A 21,540-nucleotide genomic window follows, 5' to 3' on the forward strand; every position below is an offset into this window, starting at 1 on the left:
AGTTCAGTGAATGGGCTGAGGGAAGCAGGTGCAGCGGGGCAGAGGAATGGCTTTTTTTAGCTAGAAGTGGACTGTGAATATGGGTGAACGTAGGGTTTTGGAAGATGAGGCTGAATAGAAAGCCAGAGGTCAGATAAGGAAATGTCCTTCATGCCACCCTGAGGTATTCAGATTTGATTCTAGAGGGCAAGAGGGAGCCATTGAAAGGTTTAGTACTGGAGAGTAACATAAGCAGGTTTTCCTTTAGCAGGACTTCTCTGGTAGCAGTTAGAAGAACTTACTAAGATAGGTGAGTGATAGCTGAGTTACACCATTACAAAGTTAGGAAGTATAGTAATTGAGAGAAAGCATTAAAAGGGTCTCAATTAAGAACTGGAGGGAGAAAATTATAGGTCAGATTATTTAGGCATAAAATATGTGAAACCTGGTGACCGAGGATGTAGGGGAAAAAAGGAAAAAGAGGTTCATAGAAAGGCTTCAGGGCCAGGCATGGTGGATCATGCCTGTAAGTAATCCCAGCGCTTTGGGAGGCTAGGGCAGGAGAATCACTTAAGGCCAGGAGTTCAAAACCAGCCTGGCAACATCATGAGACCCCTGTCTCTATAAAAAATTTTAAAAAATTACTTGGACATGGTGGAGCATGCCTTCAGTCCTAGCTACTCAGGAGAGGGAGGCAGGAGGATCGCTTGAGCCCAGCAGCTTGAGATTACAGTGAGCTATGATCGTGACACTGCACTCCAGCCTAGGCAACAGAGAAAGACCCTGTCTCTATTTTTTTAGAAAAGACATCAACATTTCCATCTCAAGTACTGGTTGCATGATTCATGGAGCTACGAAACTGAGGTCAGAAAAAGAAGTTGGCAGGGACGAGTGGGTTTGAAGATGGTGTGAATTTCAGACATTTTACATTTGGGGAAGCATTTGGAAGGAGGTGAGGATTTAAATTTGAGAATCTAAATTTGGTGGCAGTTGATCCCAAACACCTAGGTGAGATTTTTGCCTATGTACCCTTTGTCACTCTGAGTCGATACTGTTTCTATCTCTTTTTCTACATAAGGAATGACCATAATGCTTTCATCCAAAGTAGAGTGGCATAAATTTGGTAAGGCACTTTTAATTTCTTCAGGCCACAGGAACCAGGCAATTAAAACCATTTTCCAAAAGAATTTCATTATATTCTGCGATTTACTATAAGCTCCCCTAAGTTAGGAAAAAGTGGATTTGTGTATCTCCCAAGTACACAAACTGTCTTTGCATGACCAACCCTGATTTTTTTGATTGAGTTCTTAGGACTGAGTTTTGAATTAGATTCCAAATCTAGTTTAATTCACCTTTTGATGAGGAAATTAAGACCTAACTTCAGTGCACCTTCAGAAGGTCATCCTCTACTAGGGTTCCATTATTTTCTTCTTTTCTCCCTTCATCTACAGCCTAGCTATTTCCACCTCTGGTTCTTACAGAACTACCCATCTTCTTTATATTTTTTCTTCCTCTCAATATTTCTTCAAACATTCCACAGAACAAGCTTTCATTCTATGAAAAATTAGGTGATGAAAATATGTGTCAGTAATATTTGATATCTTTACATGGAAAAGACAGGTACCTTTAGGGTTATAATAAGTGAATACCCTACTTGATATCTTTTAAACATTACAGAGGGGGCATTTGTAAACCTTTTATTTGCTATGGCGTAGGTCCGTATATGCTTTCTTACACATTGAAAGAGTCTGATGGTATTTTTCTGTCTACAAGATGGTGTGCAATTGGGTCTCAATGATGTATAGTGGGACTAATATATTTTTTATGCTTCATGTACTAAATTTTAAAAAAGTTACACCTGCAGATTTTTATCTGTGTTCCATCAGCATAAACGCTCCAGGATCAGCACTTTTCAGTTCTCCCATGAAAAGTGATGAGGTCTTGCAAGGGCTGAAGTCATATGATCTGTCTCAGTGCTGTCTTAAACGGTTGCCAGAAGCTAGGGCATAAAGTGAGTGCTATTTTGGCCACACTTTATCGAATTCCCTCTCCAGATGCTCTACATATTTCACAGCAGAATTAGCAATAGCAATCATCGTGGAAGATCATAAATGTCCCAACTCCTGCTCAATCCCCAAACCAGTTCACAGCTACTACTAGCCGAAGATGATGACAAACTTGTTCCATCCACCTGACAATGCAAAAAGTCCATGTGCTTGAGGGCTATGGGATTCCAAGGGAGATAGGAGGGATGTTAGGGGGAGCATCATGGGAATGCAAAAAGTTTGGCTTTAGTCTGAGACTTTTCCTTGCTTGACATTCTGTGTATTTTATAAGGCCTAAGGGGACAGCCAGTAACTATCAACTGTGTTTCATACCCTGAGCCCCAAGCTGGACTTGTCATTTTCATTCCAAGCTCACAGAATCCTCCTGCAAGCCATTGCATCCAGACCATTTTAGCAGGTAATTTGCATAGCCAAACATTTCTTGAAAACTCTCTCTGGGGTGAATTTACCTGGGAACCTCTGAGGTGTCATCTGAAATAAAGTGACCAGGATTCTAGTTTTTACTTAAAACTGCAATCTAGCTCAGCAGTTCCGTCAAAATGATGTTGATGCATACTAATATTCATAAGGGTCCATGCCTTGTGGGAAGATATATTTAGAAATTTTTCTTTCCGTGCAGCTATTTAAGGCCTGTGGATTGGTCTCTTTATCATGGCATCCCCTCAAATACAGTAAGTTACTTCCAGCAAATAAGTGCAAAAGTCAGACTAGATCTTCATTTTTTTTAAATGCTAGGGTTAAAGCACATGCCTGAACCTCAGGGCTCTGTGATAATCTTGATTATTGGGTATCCATGTGGTCAACATGATCTGGTGATAATTTTTTGCATATATTTCTCTAGCATTTATTTTCCTGATCAAGCTCCATGAAACCTTAGAGTGGAGCCACTCTCCATGTCCACATCCATCAATAATTTCATACCTTCAATACATGACTCTAATATCTGCCCTCTGAAGAATTAGAAATGCTAGGAGATTCATTTATGTGAATGATATAGGAATTTTATGACCTGTATTTTTTTTAAAATCCTATGTCTCTTCACTTTAATTATGACTGTTGTGGTGTTTAGATTTAGACTATAATCTTAGGTCCAAAAAATGTCAGATAATCTATAGTAATTATTGTAAATGCATCCACTAATTTCCCCCAGATTTTCAGGCTATTGGCTATAGTGATCAGCATATTTTGGACTGTAGCCCTATTGAAAATTGTCACATGGAAAAATGGTTTTCAGGAGTTTATACAATAGATTCAGCTCACTGTATGCTTGATCTAGTTGATTAAACTATTTAAGGTGCTGATAGTAATGAATTAATGAAAGAGTGGTCAACTTCGTGTCATCAAGTTGAATTGAGTTGCATTGCTTTCCATCTTCTTTTGGTTTATTTGTTGAAGTTTGACCTATAGGCTTTGTTTAATTATAGAGCAAACATGTTCTGCCATCCTTAAATCTCTCAGAAGAAAATCATGCATTCTTCAGCCTAGAAGCTATCTTGAGAAATCACCCAGTCCATAAATTGCCTTTAGGCAAAAAATATACCTAAATCAGTCTATTTGATTATATTTTAAGCCTCAAAAAATAATTTCACAGCTACGTCTGATGCCCATTCCATGTTCCCTTTTCTATATCTAGAATGGTGTGTCTTCTCTTCTCTAAGGGTTCTGCTTTCCCTTCATTACTGACAAATGTACACACACACACTCCCATGTACTATCCCCTACAATTGTCACCCATTTCCTGTGGTTTTATCCTTTACAGAAACCTTTGATTACAACACTGACTTTACAACAGTTGAAAACACATCCTAGTTTTCTTACCCAGGTTTCTCCTTTGGCTGGGGTTGTGAGAATGTTAATGGTGAATGGTGTGGGTGAAATGAAGTCCCTGTTATCATGCAAGCAATTGCTAACTGTGGACCTCTGACTTTGTAATTTGTTCTTTATGGACTCCCTGCAGCCAATAAGCAAAATCAATAGTCTTTGCTGAAAAGTAAGCAAGTGCCAGTGTGTTATGTGACAGGTGAAGATACATGTGCTTACCAGGGGTCGGGGGCCACATCAGATTTCTCTCTGACTTCTTTTCAAAAAGCTAAATCCATTCAGGGAGCATTCATCATTGGAAAATGTTGCAGCGGGGAATAAGAAAGGCTGCTGTTCTTCTCTCATTTAACGATGTTTGTTTTCAACAGCCTGTTCAATAATGTCACTGGGAAGAAATTATGTGAGAAGAATAAAGTGCTTAGAGTCTATTTATTTATTCATCATTCGTTTTTGTAGAGTAACACTAGGTGTTGCTTTCTCATGTATATTAATACAGCTGTGGTTGTCCAAACATTTGTTTCCTCTATTCTTTTCCAAGAAATAGGTAAGTGTCTTTCTATTGCCATGGAATTGATTACCTGTAGTTTAAGTCAGAGGGAAGGTTATATGAGCTTGATGGGAGACATACATATCTCTAGGCCAACCTTATGGAGGGATGTAAATCTACTCAATAATTTGGCTTCTGATAAGATGCCAAGATCCTTTTCCATTTTATCTTCAGAACCATCAGACATCAGGCAATTTTGGAGAAGGATATAAAATAAAAGGCTAATGAGAGAAAGATTCAAAAGAGCTAAAATAAAATGGGCTTTTAATCTTTGATATTTTATCACTGCACTTCTCTATTTGGCTTCTTGTACTGCAATTTGTTTGAATGTTCAACTCAGAAAACAGGATTTCAGTCACAAGTAGGATTTCTTAACTTGGTATTAAATTGAAACAATAAGTGAACAGGGGATTTTCTTTCCTATTTCTTATTCAGGGGATTTTAAGGCATCCGCAAAAGACCATGAATCAACATACGTAGCATTTCTCAGGCAGGGGTGGCAAAGGAAGAAAGAGCTGACTAGCAGCCATGTGCCCATTGGCAGTGTCTGAGCACAGGGTTTCATGGGGCATGGGAGTCTCCTATTTTGACTTGGAAATTCTTCTCAAGGAAAAATTAAATTTAGGACATGTTTATGTAGAATACAGCTTGACTTCCATGGTTTTTATGGTTCTTAGTGGTAAATTTGATTTTGTTTATATTTTACAATCATAATCAATATTTATTTTTGCAGTCATGTCATTCCAAGGGCAAACATACATGGTTTATTAAGAACCATTACAAAAACTAAGATGATACCACAAGAGCTGCTTGTATGTATTTATGTATGTATGTATGTAGGTATGTATGTATGCTTTTGAGACAAGGTCTCACCCTGTCACTGTCACCCAGGCTGGAGTGCAGTGGTGCTATCATGGCTTACTGCAGCCTTAACCTCTTAGGCTCAAGGGATACTCTTGCCTCAGCCTCCAAGTAGCTAGGACTACAGGCACTGGCCAGCACAGCTGGCTAATTTTTTAATTCTTTCTACAGATGTGGTCTCTCTGTGTTACTTAGACGGTTCTTAAAAGGCTGGGCTTAAGTGATCCCCCCACTTTGGCATCCCAAAGTTCTGTAATTCCAAAGGGATTGCAGGTATAAGCCACCATGCCCTGCAAGAGCTGTTTTAAGAGTACTATGGGTTACTTTGAAATCCTTTGAGAATTCAAATTTCTATGGCATCAGAATTGATGCTCGGTAAGATTACCAGTCATCTATTACATGAATTCATTACAATGAAAATTCCTGCCTGCCAAAAGGATATGTAACACCTATCTAATATCTTGTGTATTTCATGTTATATTTAACATTACAGAATTCCACTGTGTGAAGGTAATTTGAGCAGTATCTTAGAGTGCATTGGAGCTCCTGCATTGAGAGAGAGTATAGACATTTTTCCTTAACTGGAGTGTAAATTCCTTGAGAGCAGGGACTGTCTTACATTTTTTATATTCCGTATATTTCAGCTACCAATTCAGAGTCTTTTATGAGCAAAACCCAAATCTGATTTTGAGGCTGACATATATACAAATTTATCTACTATGTGTATATGTAAAATATGTATATGAGTTACATAAGGCTACGCCAGTCAAAGTAACATAATTTGTTTTTGAATTAGATAAAGCTATATATACAAGCTTCATTTTCAAGAACACATTACCATATTCATTTTGTATTTATGTTTTTAAATAACTATGATAATAAAAAAATGGGATAGAAGTCTTCTCTAAGGGAGTTTAACACCCATTCCAGTAAGTTTCCCTGCTACATCAACATGAAGTAATTGTAGAGAGACAAATACTCTTATAATTTTTAGATAAATTGCTAGAGAGAATATAAAACTTCACTTTCCAGTATTCACTTGGCAATTGAGCACTTGAAATGTAGCTAGTCAAAATTGGTATGTGATTTAAGTGTAAAATACACACCAGAGTTGAAAACTCGATGTGAAAAATATGTTAAATATCTCATTCATCATTATTTTATTGATAATATATTGAAGTGATAATACTTATTTATGTTGTATTTAATAAAATAGATTAATAAAATTAATTTCATGTGTTTCTTTTGACTTTTTGAAATATAGCTACTAGAAATTTAAAGTTTCATTAGTGGCTCTTATTATATTTCTATTGGGTAGAGTTGATAAAGTGTGACTTATCCAGGTTAACACAGGTTGACAGATCTAAATTGCCACATCAGATCTACTTGACCATTGACATAAATATCATTTCCTGTTTCTCTTTGCTATAATTATAAGATCATATTTTGTGTATTTTTTCCTTCAAAAAAGGCATCTAAATAAATAGCTCATGTGGTTAAGTATTTCATTTTCTTTATGCTTCTTACAAAAATGAATTTATAAACCAAACCAAAAGCTTTGTTTGACCTAGTGTTCTGAGTTTTGGGACATAAAGAAGTAGATTCACATGAAGCAATTTGCAACCTTATTCATTGACAAATAGAAAGCAGCTGTAGGTTTTTCCCAGTTAATAGTTTATTTACTTACCTATTTGCTGTCGTCTTCCTCCTCCTCCTCCTCCTGTGACCCAATGTTGTTTCTTCATGATTATCCTCAACATCACTACACCCTGTTTCACTTCAAATGATCTAAATCAGGGTTTTCAGATTTTAACAACTCTAACATTGGGATGCAACTTATAATCAATGACATCATGAACACTGTGGCACAGTGTAATTGACAACATTTTATCTTTCTTAGAACTAGGTAAAATAATGCTCCCATCTGTAGCTGATTGCATTTTAGATTTGTTGAAATCTGGTAAATCATGTAGAGAACGTTTATAAAATACACCTTTCAGGGTGTCATCCCATGCACAAGGAACCATAATATTTGGCTGGTGTAGCATGGTAGTTTGCTCTTGTTAAGCACTGTCAAAGTGATCCTGCTGTAGCCCTAGGACCAGCATCTCAAGAATCACTGATCTCAATTCTTATTTAACACAGTGTGGGTACCCTGACCAATGGTGTCAATTCAGTCAATCTATAAAACAATCAGTTAACCAATGAACAATTTTTACCTAGTACCAGCAATTGCTAGTCACTGAGAAAGCCATTAAAAATGGGTAAGATAGTCTTTTTTTTCTCAAGAAATTTATAACTTGCCTTTCACATTGCACTAGCATTTTTTAAGTTCCAACATTGTCCTGAAGCTCAAATATTGTATCTCTTCTGTCATTCTAGATAATCAGAAAAGAAGCATTGTTCAATGAGAAGTTGACTACTACCTTTGTGGAGAGACCAGATTGTATGATGACCACTCTGGAGCGAAAGGTGCCTTTTGGTTAGAAGCAGAGACTGCAGGCCCACACTTATGGCAGTGATGTAATCTGCAAGCTAGATCACAGGAGCAGCACAGGAGGTAATGAGTTCCCATTTTTGACTTAATTAAGACTTTAATGGTTATAAGGACCAAAGACTCTCCTTAATTCCACACCAACCGAGGACAGCAATTTCAATCACTTTTATAATGTTGACCCAAAGGTACAAAAAAGAGGAAAAAGCCTGACAGTACTAAGGATCTTGTGTTATCCAGGTCAGTTTAAGCCCAGGGCAAGGAGAACATTACTATCCCATTGCTTAAGTTATCTCCTAACTCTAACCTGGCTGCTTGATGTAGAGCCATCAACCCTGCAGGGCCATTTGGAGGAAGATGAGAGTTCACAGTCACAGAAAGGGAGCTGGAATGCGATGCACTCTGAGAATGCAGGCAACTATCCTCAATATCTTATTGTAACTTATTGCAGGGACTGAAAGGCCACTTATGTGGCAACCATTGAAGAGTGATAAGAAGGAGCATTACCCCTTCCCAGGGAGAGTTTTCTCTTTGTCATGTTGAAGATGCTTGAAATTTTCTATTGGAGATTCCTGTAAGATATTTTCTCCCCTTGCCTGAAAATGCACTTAGTATATAGGACATATTAAACTATCATTAGTTACCCATACCTTGAACTTAAATACTTACTAATCCACTAAACAATTATTTATTGAACCACAAGATGGGTCACATACTGTGTGAGGCACTGGGAACATGATGTGAAGGAAAAGCTTCTGATCTCATGAGGTCACAGTCTAGTAGTAGAAACAGGTACTGATAGAAAAAATTGCAGCAATAAATGGCTGATCATAAACTGAGGTAAATAAAAGAGCATCAGCATATGTGTTAGTCACTAATAACCAGTAACAAGTGAACTTAAAACTAAACCAAGAAAAAAGGAAGGAAATCTTCTTTGAGGAAGTGACCATTGAAATACATCTGAAGGCTGGGCTCGGCGGCTCATGCCTGTAATGCCAGCACTTTCGGAGACTGACGTGGGCAGATCACTTGAGTTAAGGAGTTCAAGACCAGCTTGGCCAACATGGTGAAACCCCGTCTCTACTAAAAATACAAAAATTAGCCTGGCATGGTGGCACACTTATGTAGTCCTAGCTAATCAAGAGGCTGAGGCAAGAGAATCGCTTGAACCCAGGAGGCTGAGGTTGCAGTGAGCCAAGATCACACCACTACACTCCAGCCTGGGTGACAGAGCAAGACTCTTTCTCAAAAAAAAAAAAAAAAAAAAAGAAAGAAAGAAAGAAAGAAAGAAAGAAATATATCTGAAATAAGCATAAAGATAAGTAGAAATTGACTAGATAAAGAAGGGGGGCAGTGCTTGAGCCTAAATGGGATAGATTTCAGCCCTCTAAAAGACAGATTTTAATAGGTTTTACTATTAACAAATCAAGGAGAATGGTAAATCTGCTGAAACATGAAAAATATCTTTGACAGGTTATTTCTGGAGTATTCGTGAAATAAAATTTTACATATTTATAAAACATTAATTTAACTGTAAATAGTAAGTAGAATGTATTTAAGGGGGCAGAGAGTAGATAAAGCTCAGACAATTAAAATCTACAGGTAATATGTATATTTATTTTAGAAAACACTTTGCTTTCTTCTCTGAACCAGAATTTTTCTGGAGTATATAAAAATAATAAGTGCATGTGTGCATGTGTGTGGCAAATGTGTGTGTGTGTTTGTGTGTTCAATTTCTAGCACAGAGGCTGCTAAAATAAGAAACAACTGGTTATCAGGGGGAAGAATAAAAGAGAAGACAAAAGGCTAGAAGAGAAAGGATATAAGGGTTTAGAAAATTTATTCTCCATGGTGGTGGGAGAAGTCAAGTTTCTGGGGAAAAGGAAAAATATGACATTCTAACAACTAATGGTTGGACAGATTGACACTGTTCAAATGAGACTATTGAGTCATTGGTGCTGCCATGCATCTTTCGAAAAGGGACACATGCAAAGACTTATCTTTTTTCATAAATGAATTGAATTGGTTTAAATTATGTATAGCAACAATGCCTCATCTTACATGCCAAGTCCCGTAGATGGAAGACCAATATCTAAGAGCATTGAATACAGGCTAAGAAAACCATGTCTGGGCTTAGCAGGAAACAGCACCCTGATTAGTAAAGCCTATAATAGACAAGAGAATTGCTTGTCTGTCAGAACTTTTGTCATCCTTGCTCTAAATAGTCTCATTCACCTGAATTTTACATGTTTTACCTTTTTTTATTTTTTTGGCCACCTAGAGCTACTCCAAGAGACAGAAAAGAGGAAACCTTTTTTAACATCTTTAATAACTGTCATTATTATACGAGCAATATTAGCTCATCAGGGTTTTTTTTCCTTTAATGATTTTAGAGAGGAAATAAAATCAGCAAACAACAAAGGCAATTTCCTTAACATAAAGATGAAAGTTTTAAAGAAATTTGCATTTCCAGTGTTGAGAAGTGTCTGGCCTTTTTTGGACTCAAATCCGCTATGTCACAGCAGGGCAAGAAGGGTAATGTTTATAACATCTGAATCTCTGAACCAGTGACTATAAGATGTAAGTGTTACTTAGCTGAGATGTGAATAAATATTTATAACAATGGCACATGCATAGCTAATTGAGTGACTTTTGTTAATATTAAACTAGATATTCATGGACATGTGCCTTTTTCTATAATGAAAATACTGCCTTGGGCTAGTTTTGTTTTTCTTGTCTAGAACAATTTATGTGCTTTCACTGAAATGAATATAAACTCCTATTCTCATGACAAAGAATTCACCATTAATTTGAGTAAAGAATTCCTTTATTCCCTTTGTAGTATACTTTACTGAGAAAGCAAATCCTCAATGTATCTTGAAATTTTGTTCATGCATTTTATTTAATTTCAACAACATATTCAATGTCTATAAATAGAGATTTCTAGGATTATTAGAACCAGATGTATTGTTATCAAGTTCATAAGAGATTTTCTTTTGATTAATTTAAAAAGTAATAAAAGCAAAGCAACAAAGCAAAGCAAAATAAAATTCCTCTGTGGTGGTTTGTGTGAAGTTTGAATCCAATATTTTCATTTCCTCAATCTTTTTTTTCTCCCTTCTTTTTCTTCTCCTCTTCATTATTCCTTGTGTGCACTGCAATGGATATTTGGTTTGGTTTTTTTTTGAGACCGGATCTTGCTCTGTCACCCAGGCTGGAATGCAATGGTGCCATATTGGCTCACTGCAACTTCTGCCTCCTGGGTTGAAGCGATTCTTGTGCCTTGGCCTCCCAAGTGGCTGAGATTACAGGTGTGCACCACCACACCAGGCCAATTTTTGTATTTTTAGTAGAGACAGCGTTTCACCATGTTAGCCAGGCTGGTCTTGAACTCCTGACCCCTCAAAGTGCTGGGATTACAGGCATGAGCCACTGCACCCATCTGGTATTTATTTTTTATTGGCTGCTTAGCATTCACTCTCTCTTCTTAATAGGACCTGACTTCCTTTTGAACAGTGAGCTCTTCCTTATTGTGATCAGTCCTGCCTCCTACTAGGAAATCTGGGCTGTTGTATCTACTGTCTCCCTGCTACTGGCATAATCAAGGGAGCTGGCAATGACCTAACTTTGATCAATTAGATATTCTTCTTGAGAACTTTGGATGATAAACAAGGTAGGCATGGCCAGAATTAGCTCTTGCAGGTCTTCTCTCCAAGAGCTATGGTGGCAGCATCTTGACCAACCTGTTCCTGCTAATGAGATGATTGCTCTGTTTCCTGCTTCCTAGACCACCAAACTTCCTTAATTTCTGCCCATTGACCAGCCCTTTTTCCTACCTCCAGCCAATTTAGTGAATCCCTAATATCCTTCCAACAAATTCCTTGCAGCATAAAGTAGCCAAAATCTAAGAAATGCTGACACAAACTAATCTATTCCCTACTCTGTTCTCTTTCTTTTAAGTGATGCATTCATAGCTCAGTCTTTGGAGTTATACAATAGTTAGTTAGATCTCAGATTGCCAATACATTGATCTAGCCCCTAAAATTTGCCTGATATGGTCTCACGAAAGATTTCTGTAACCTGACTAATATACTAAATACAAGAGCATATAAAATTCACAGTGTGATCCAGGGTTTTCTCCAGTTCACAATCACTCCGTAGTGATGGTAATTGAATTGAACTTGAAGCTGTTTAAGTAATTAGACATATCCTGTCAGAGCCTCAGTGTCACTCATTTGTTGTTTTCAGGGCTTAGGAAACCAAGAGAGGATCCATAAAAACATAGAAAAAATACAAAGGCATTGGTTGCTATATAATCTGTTATTTGGGCCTTCCATATATAGTGATTTCCTAATTTGATTGGTAATAAAAATTACTTAAGATCTTCTGTGCAAATGCAAATTGTGTATGCTGGCCCCATCTTGGGTGTTCTGAGTAACTAGATCTGGGGTGGGATCAATATTAGCAAACGCATGCACTCTAAGAGAGGAAGACTGTAGTAGAGGGCCAAAAACAAGATGAATTCAGTGATTCAAAGGAGAAAATTTGAAGTTACAAATTAAAACACTAATAATGGGAAATGAATAGGAAGGAATGAATTTGAAATTTATTTAGGAGGTAACATAAGCCAGTCATGCTTAAGATTAATTTAATGGAATTGAAATAAATATGGTTAATCTTGAATTCTAGGTTTTTAGCTTGTTCAGTTGGGTAAACGGTGGTTCCATTGCTAAGGCAGCAAATAAGGGAGAAAGATTTAGGAAGAGGTGCGTTTGAACTTAATGAGGTAAAAGTTTTTGTGTGATAACCAGGAAAAATGTTCAGCATGAATGTAAGGTCCAAAGATCAGGTTAAAGATAATGTCTAAAGATATAAATTTGAGTACTGACTGCATACAGGTGGTAGTTCTAATCATATGAAGGATAAGCTCATTCAAGGAAGGTGTGGGAAGGGAAGCGTGCTGAGTCAGAATCAGGATTACTAACATTTAAAGAGCATTAGGAAAGAAACTTGGGAGGAAAAAGTGAGTATGGACAAAGGAGAAGACAGTACTATGAAATAGGAAGCAGTCCCATTGTCAGATACAGTGAAGGTTCATGAGTATAAAGACTGAAAAGTGCAGGTTGAGTTTGTAGAAGACCTCCATCTATTTTTTACCAAGATTGTCAGGTGAAATTTTGAGAACAGACTTTGGATAGAAATGGGTTAAGGAATCAATAGAACTATACATGTAGGCAATTCTTTTAAGAATCATCAGGTTTTTTATTCATTTCAGATCTTCCGTCCCATGTATAGGCCAATTCTGGGTTCACAAAAGTTCAAGGCATCTGAATTCAGGATAACTATGCAATGAGATACTACCATGGTGTGTTCAACTCGAAGGAACAGATGGTCACCAAAAATTTATGCTCCCTCTTTCGTGGTGTAGAGTTGTTTCTGATTGATAACTGTGCAGCCATAGATATTTTCAGAAGCCTTTGTATTTAAGTGTGGCTATGTGACTAATTCTCAACGGAATATAATAGAAGCAATAGTTAGCACTTCCTGTCTGAGGTTTTAAGAGGCAGGATCCCCCACTCTTTCCTTTTCTTTCCTTTTTAGAGTTGGGGTTTTGCTCTGTTGTCCAGGCTGGAGTGCAGTGGAGTGATCATTGCTGACTTCAGCCTCAAACTCCTGGGCTCCAGTGATCCTCTTGCCTTAGCCTCCTGAGTAGCTAGGACCATAGGTGTGCACCACCACACCTGACTAATTTTTAATTTTAAATTTTTTTTTTTGGAACAGAATCTTGCTATATTGCCCAGGTTGGTCTCAAACTTCTGTCCTCAAGAGATTCTTCTGCCTTAGCCTCTTGAGTTCCTGGGATTATAGGTATGTGCCACTGTACTTAGCTCACACTCTTTCGTTTTCTATCAGTTATGTGCAACCAAGTTCAAGACTCAAGGTCATAGCAAAGCACAGGGTGGAAGCAGTCTATGAATCCTGATCATTCAAGAGGAAAGCCACCAGCCAACTAGGAACATCTGTGTTATGTTACCAAATGTTAGTACTTATTTGGTTTATCAGCTTTAATACAAACCATATCTAAGCATGATATGGACCAAAATTTTGGATAACTGACTTATAGCTTAAATGTATTAAATATAAGGATGTGTTGGCATCATATAAACGTAGGTGATAACATTCATTTGATGCAACTCTGAGATAATGTGGTCCATGGCCCAATTCATTGTTTACAAACTTTAATAATTTAAAGTTTAGTGATGCTATTCAAAGGTAACAAGTGGTATTAAGCACTAAATTAACTAATCAATTAATTCAATTCAGAAAGTAAATTGAGATGGTCTGGTAAATAAAAGACAACTCTTTCCACTAGATGATTAAAGCTTAAAGGTCCACCAACTATTATTTGCCTTGTGGGTTATATTAAGATATCATCAATCCATTATTTCTGCTCAGAGAGATAATTGTTTGATAGTATGCTTATGTGCCAAAAGAACGATGTTTTTGTTTCTTAAATGCCATCTTTAAAAGTAATGTAAGTGTTTGATCTGGAGCCAAGGTGACCACATATGGCTCTGCCCTCCATAAGGGTGTGAGATTGAGGACGTGAGTGAGGCTAAAATCTTTTCCTGCCTCATTCACAAACAATGGTCCAGACAACAACTGTGTCTATGCAAAAGAAGAGGGCATCTTTTTCTAATTTTTACAAAAACACTGTGTGGGGCAGCAATGGTCCTTGCTAGTGACCTTTATTCTCCTCTTAATCTTGGAGGTCATTACATACTAACACATAGTTTTATTTTTAGTAGTTTCAAAAGTTTGACTGATGGACCCACAGAGTTACTTTCAAACATTTGCTTTTATAGACAATACTCCACTGAATATCTTTGTACATGTATATGAATATCACTCGAGAATAAATTTCTTTAACTGGGATCGTTGCATCAAAGAGCAGATGTATTTGTATTTCTATAGGCATTATCAAGTTGCATTCCATAAATGGGTTAATTTACAGCCCCACAAGCAACATATGAGAATGCCTGTTTACTCACACCTCCAGACAACCAATGTGTTATCAAACTTTTTGATCTTTAGCAATTTGATAAGTGAAAAGCCCTTTCTATGGTAATTTTACTTTTAACTACTTTATGAAGAAAAGTTCTTTTTCATATGTTTAAAAAGCAGTTTATGTCCTTTGTAGCTAACTGTCTTTTTTTGTATAATAAACTTTTGTACATTTTATTTTCAACCTTTCTTTGTCAATGTGTTTTGATGATTTTTTCTTTTTTTTTTTTTTTTTTTAGAAAGGGTCTCACTTTGTCACCCAGGCTGGAGTGTAATGGTATGATCTTGACTCACTGTGGCCTTGACCTGCTGGGCTCCAGCGATCCTCCCACCTCAGCCTCATGGAGTAGCTGGGATTACAGGCATGCACCACCACACCTGGCAAATTTTTGTATTTTTAGTACAGATGGGATTTTGCCATGTTGCCCAGGCTAGTTTTGAACTCCTGAGCTCAAGTGATCTGCCCACCTTGGCCTCTCAAAGTGCTAGGATTACAGGCATGAGCCACTGAGCCTGGCCTTATCAATGTATTTTAAATGTGTGTTTATTGTATATATCGTATGATTGGATTTTACATTTTGATCCAATTTGAGAGGCTTTATGTTTTAATAGAAAAGTATATCCCATTTATACTTACTGATATAAAATATACCTTTCGTTACGGAAATGTTACCTTTTAATGTTATTCTTATTTTTGTGTTTTTATTCAATCTTTTATTCTATGATTCAGATTTTCTTTGTGCTTTTTAAGTAAAGTTTCCTTCTGAAAGCTTGCTTTCTGTCTAGTGATATAATCTTAGAAATTATAAATTTAGAACAAATTTTTAAAAATATTATAAACATTGTTTCTTTAGGCAACATCTACTATCTCCCTACATCAAACAATGGCAAAATTCCTATATCTGTGTTTCTTCCTAACTCCCATTATTCCTCACTTGATTTTAGCTAATTATATTATTGTTTCATAGAGCTTTCCTATGTTTCTTTAAACATGTTTAAACATATACTACTTAATTTGTTAGATTGATGTCTTTTGACACTCACCTTTTCTCCTCCACTATAAAGGTTGAGGAAATCAGCCTACATATGTGGCTTTCCTCTTTTTCATCCCTCTTCTACTTCACCATTATTTATTGTATTATGTTGTTTCTATTGAAGTGATATTAGAGAGAAGAAAAGAGAAAAAGCATCTTTACTCTGCTGTCTTAGAACTTCTAATTCATCTTTATCTACTCCCCAGTACCAAGAACATTACTCTGCATGTAGTAATTACACAACAATCTAAAATACTAAGCTTGACCTGTTCATGGTTGAGCTGGCCTGGAAGAGTGATCTCATTCATTTGAATATATCCACTCAGTTATATGCAGCACTAAACAAAAATTACAGGCCTTCCTCTATAGAGGCAGGGCATTTACCCCCAAGCTTAGGCTGTGGCCAAGAGTGGACCAGTGCTCCCATGCTTCCTGCTGGCAGACAGATCCTAAATGTGACTCAACAAGAGCTGAACCATGCAGTCCTTGCTCCTCTTCCCAAAGTCACATAGTGGTGGGGGAGAATGAAGAGAGAGTATAAGAGAGGCCAGGAGTGTTTTACTAGAGAATCTTTCTCCATATCGAAAGAAACATCAGGAAAAGGAAACATGTGCCCCCAAATCTCCATCCCAGTATCTCACCTGCTTCAAATAGTTCTGTAATACTTCCCAGGTAAACAAGACAGGACCTAATAGTCACAAGAAATAATTCTAGAAGGAATATAATAACATGAGGACACATTACCCCATAATTACCTGTCTTTTGGCATTTGGGATTGTGGTAGGCAGGATAATACCTTAATCTCCAGAACCTGTGAATATGTTATGCTACATGACAAAAGGATCTTTGCAGATATGATTAAGTAACAGAGCTTTAAATAGGGAGCTTATCCTGGATTATCTGGTGGACCCAATCTAATCATTCAAGCTTTTGAAAGAGGAAGGCAGAACAGCCATTCGCAGAGATGCAGCACAAGGGGAGGAGGGAGAAGGATTCAATGCACTGTTGCTGGCTCTGGATGCAGGGAACTAACATGCAAGAATGGGAGAGAGACCTCTGGAACTAATGGCAGTTCTCACCAGACAGCCAGCAAGAAAACAGGACCTCAGTCCTACAGCCGCATGAACCAAATTGTGCCAACAATCAAAAGGAGGCTGGAAGTAGATGCTTAGAGACTTCAGAAAGGAATGTAGCCCTGCCAACACCTTCATTTCCACCTTGTGATATTCTAAGCAGAATATCAGCTCACTGTACCTGGACTTCTGACTTACTCAATTTGAGATAATAAATTTGTGCTATTTTAAGCCACTTAAGTTTATGGTAACTTCTTACAGCAGCAATAAAAAATAGAGGGCTAATTCAGGCAATAGCACAACCCACTTTGGAACCTGGTAGTCTACAGTGGCTATCCTCAAGATCTGTGTAGCCCAGTCTATGATATGCAAACATCTAATAGGCACCTGCAGGAATCACCAGGTTAGTATGAATAGACTGGAAGATTTACTACTTTCAGTTATTAATATTTCTGTGCTATTAGGGAACAAAATAAATGAACACAAATTGGTAATTTTATCTATTCATTTGATAATTGAAATATGCAAATGAGCTGTAGGCTTGGTTTTTCTAGTTTTTGTAAATTTTAAATTCACAATATAACTTTCAACACTCCCTCCTTATCTACTTGAGACCACACCAGCTGGGTCAGTGAGGATAAGCTCTGTTAGGCAAAAACATGTAAGAACTAGGGGCTGAATGTGTCTTCTGTCTTCACTTGATATCCTGGATTTCTGCAACAGCATTCTTAATACTGAAACTCACATTTCTATCTCTAAGATGAGTGGACTTGGTCTCAGAGCACAAACTAAACCAGTAGGTATCTTGTTCAGTCAGATAGCTAAACAATAGTGACAGTCTAAAAGTAAATCAAATTTTTAAAAAATTTGCCTACTAGCGCTATCCCTCACTTTAGTGTTATTATTACTAATTATATCAGTTATCTAAATGATTTTCTTTGGGGATACTTATTTTGTTTCATCCTTATATCTGTAGATTACACATGACCAAGGACGCACAAAGTTAAGTGAACTGACAAAGATAACACAGCAAGTTCCTGGCAAAACTAAGGCTGGTACAAAGGTCTTAGCTTTTTATTCCTACTGTTGTTCTTCTCTATCTGTTTTTTTTTGTTTGTTTGTTTCTACTTATTGTTCTCTTTACTTTGACACTTTGATATTTTCCCAAATAAGTAAAATCCTCATTGTCCATTATAGGTCTAGTCGGATGAATGGCCCTAAAACCCATCCATTGTCTTTCACTATAAGCCAGTGTTTTACCAGTCCACTGTCATGATTTTTCTTTATTCACAGTAGATGGTTTATTTTGAGAGAAACATTTTTGTCACTATTGCTTCCTAGTATAATGGTGATTTGCTAATTAATGTATGGGAAATTCGACCTCATTTTTGGTCCTTTCTTCTGCATATCATGTAGTACTCAATAACTTAACAATGTTTAGTTTGTTTCACTTTCGCTTATGGGATGTCATCTTTGTTCTGGGTTCCCATGCAGAAAAGAACTGATTCCTTTAAATTAGAAGACAGAATTGTAAAAAGGGATTACATGTACATGAAGCAAGAGACTTGGTGATTTTTGCACCATGCAAAATCTGTCTCACGGGATATTTCTGAAAGGATATATAGGAGGGAGCTTTTTTACACTACACGATTTTTGACATTTTTTATTTTATTCTGCATGCAAACTATACCCAGTCCAAAGGTAAATTAAACTTGAATCTTAAAAAGAAAAAGATAAAAGTAGAATTCCTATAAATAAAACAAAAAAAAAGGAAGCACATGAACAAAGAGAGAAATAGAACTGTAGCAGACAATATTAGTTGTCTGCCCAGATGCCTAGGATCCCTTCTTTCCCTCTCTGTGCACTCTCACCCCACCACACCCACTTCTTCATGCCTGCCCTTCTGTGCACCAGCACCTGCAGCTTTTCTCTAGAGGATGCCCCTTGGGCCATTGGAGCCATTGTGCCCACACTACACAGAGGTTTGGAAACATCTAGGCGTTTGCTATCCAACTGGGTGGCTGTTGTCCAAAGACAGACAGATATAAATGTAGGAAAATCCAGCTCCTTTACTTCAGGCTGGGACAGCTCTGAGGTGTCACACTCCAGAGTTCCCCTCTGAGATCAGGCTGAAGTCTACCTTTAGAGTGACCTCTGCCTGAGATTACACACATGCCAGACTTCCTCTCTGTCCCTATCCTGCATTTCCCATTCTTTTACTAGTCTTCTCCCAAGAATTTTCTGAATATTTTCTGAAATTCTTTGCATATGAATCCCCACTTCAGAGAGTGCTTCTGCAGAATGGCCCTGAGATAGTTGATACCAGAAGTGGTCCTAGGAAGTAGGAAATGCAGACCAGATTCTGGAATTGGATATTTGACGGCCATCTGAAAACACAGGGTCCCTTTATTAGTACTAAGTCGGGGAGTGACTATCCCTGGCAGTAGCATAGTTAGTAAGACTTCCATCACTGTTAGGTTGGGCTGGAGTAAAGATGGGAAGGATTCTTTGACTCACACAACGTTGCTTGCATTTGAAACAAATGGAAAATTCATAATTATAAGAACAATGACATTGATTGGGTGTTACTGAGTGTCACTGGTGCACCAGAGAGAAAAAATAATACAGATTTAGGTCAGTCAGTTGTCAGCTTAAGGCATAAAATGAAAGCCAGCAAAACTTTAAACACATCCTTCAGCCAGAGGAAGGACATACTTAAGACCAGGCATAGGACTCAATCGTAAGAGTAACCAAACTTCAGAGAAGACTGAATTTAACAACCAAGCCAAATGCCCTACACCAAAACTGTGGCCCTAACAAGAAAGAAAGGGCACCCTGAGACTCAAGACAGGTATATCTGAGTAGATGTGCTATAGAACGTTGGATCCCTAGGTTCTATTGGACCCTCTGAGCCTGCAAAATTGACACGCTCTCTCTCCTTTTCTAGAGTATAGCAGTCCCCTTGATGCTTGGGGATTACTCAGAAGCCTCAACTAAGGCAGATGCATTGAAACGCAATACTTGCCCTCCTCTTGATCTGCCCCCACCTTCCCTCCTCACTAGACAGACACCTAAGGTGAGGCTTCAGCATGACTGAACTGGGGAGATTTTGGCCTTATGAAGCAGGGAATGAATTATTTGCCAAAAAAAATCTGTAGGACTTGAGTAACATGTACTCTCAGATACTAGCAGAGCACGACTAGAAGTAGATTTTGAGGATGCCAGTTTAAGATGGTGAATAAAAGAGCGTTGACTGATATAGGGCCCTCTCCTGTGACTCAGTATTTAACACAACAGCACCTGGAACTGTTCCTCATATGCCACCAGAATAGCTCCTTGAGGCTTGAAACAAGTAATGACCTGGCAGACTATTGAGAAAGGGATAAAAGGATTTAGAGGTGTATGCATGACTATGTTCTTCATGAAAGCGCAGAAGGAACTTCCTTCACTGGAGCAATCAAGAGTGTGCTGGTGAGTAGGGCATAGCATTATTGTTAAATTCAATAGGAGTTGAGAAGAATCTAGAATGGATGGTAAAGAGGGGATGATGAAACTTTCTTACTTCAGGACCAGTTTGTGGCAGTAGAGACTGTAGCTTATTCCACTCACCTTCCACTTACAATTTTCACCCCGAAATTTTGAGCAACCACTGCTTTGAAGAATTGAAATGTAATAGAATTTGAGCAGGTAAGGGGTGGACTATAGCAGAAAATGTTTGTGCTTTGCCCAGATCTTTTGAGGTTTCTCATGATATCTTCTGTGCACATCCTCCATTGCCCCCAATACTAATTTTCCATTTTACTTTTTTCTTTTTTTTTTTGACAGAGTTTTGCTCTTGTTGCCCAGGCTGGAATGCAATGGCACGATCTCGGCTCACTGCAGCCTCCTCCTCCTCAGTTCAAGTGATTCTCCTGCCTCAGCCTCCCGAGTAGCTGGGATTAAAGGCATGTGCCACCATGCCCGGCTAAGTTTGTATTTTTAGCAGAGATGGGGTTTCTCCATGTTGGCCAGGCTGGTCTCGAACCCCTGATCTCAGGTGATTCTCCCACCTTGGCCTCCCAAACTGCTGGGATTATAGGTGTGAGCTGCTGTGCCTGGCCCTCTGTGTTTTTAATGACTGGAACTTGAAGCTTTTCTCTGGAGAACTGCCTTCAGGTTACTGGAACTGCTTTACCTGAGAGCTACACATGCTTGCTTGGGGTTTATCTCTTCCCCAGGGTGGAACTGACAAATGACTATCAGAATATGGAGGTCCAGCTCCCTTGCCTCTGTGGAGCATCTTGCCTGAGAGTACACTTTTGTATGACTTCCTCCCTTTGCCTGCTATGTTTCTTTCTTCTTTACTCATCTCCCCATGAAGTATTTCCTGAATATATCACTTGCATCAAGATCTTTTTTACAGGGTTTGCTTCTAGAGACTCAATCTAAGATGTCAACTTTTAGTCTCATATATTTTTGATGGAAGTAAATGTTAGTAAGTCTTTTTGGACAGCAGTTTAACAATATTGCCAAAGACAATCAACAGACTTTAAAATGTGTTTAACAGTTGCACTATCCATCCCATATAAATATTTATGCACAATTAGGTTTAATGCAGTGT

The sequence above is a fragment of the Nomascus leucogenys genome, chromosome 5 (assembly GCF_006542625.1).
Source record: "Nomascus leucogenys isolate Asia chromosome 5, Asia_NLE_v1, whole genome shotgun sequence".
In the NCBI taxonomy this organism is placed as follows: domain Eukaryota; kingdom Metazoa; phylum Chordata; class Mammalia; order Primates; family Hylobatidae; genus Nomascus; species Nomascus leucogenys.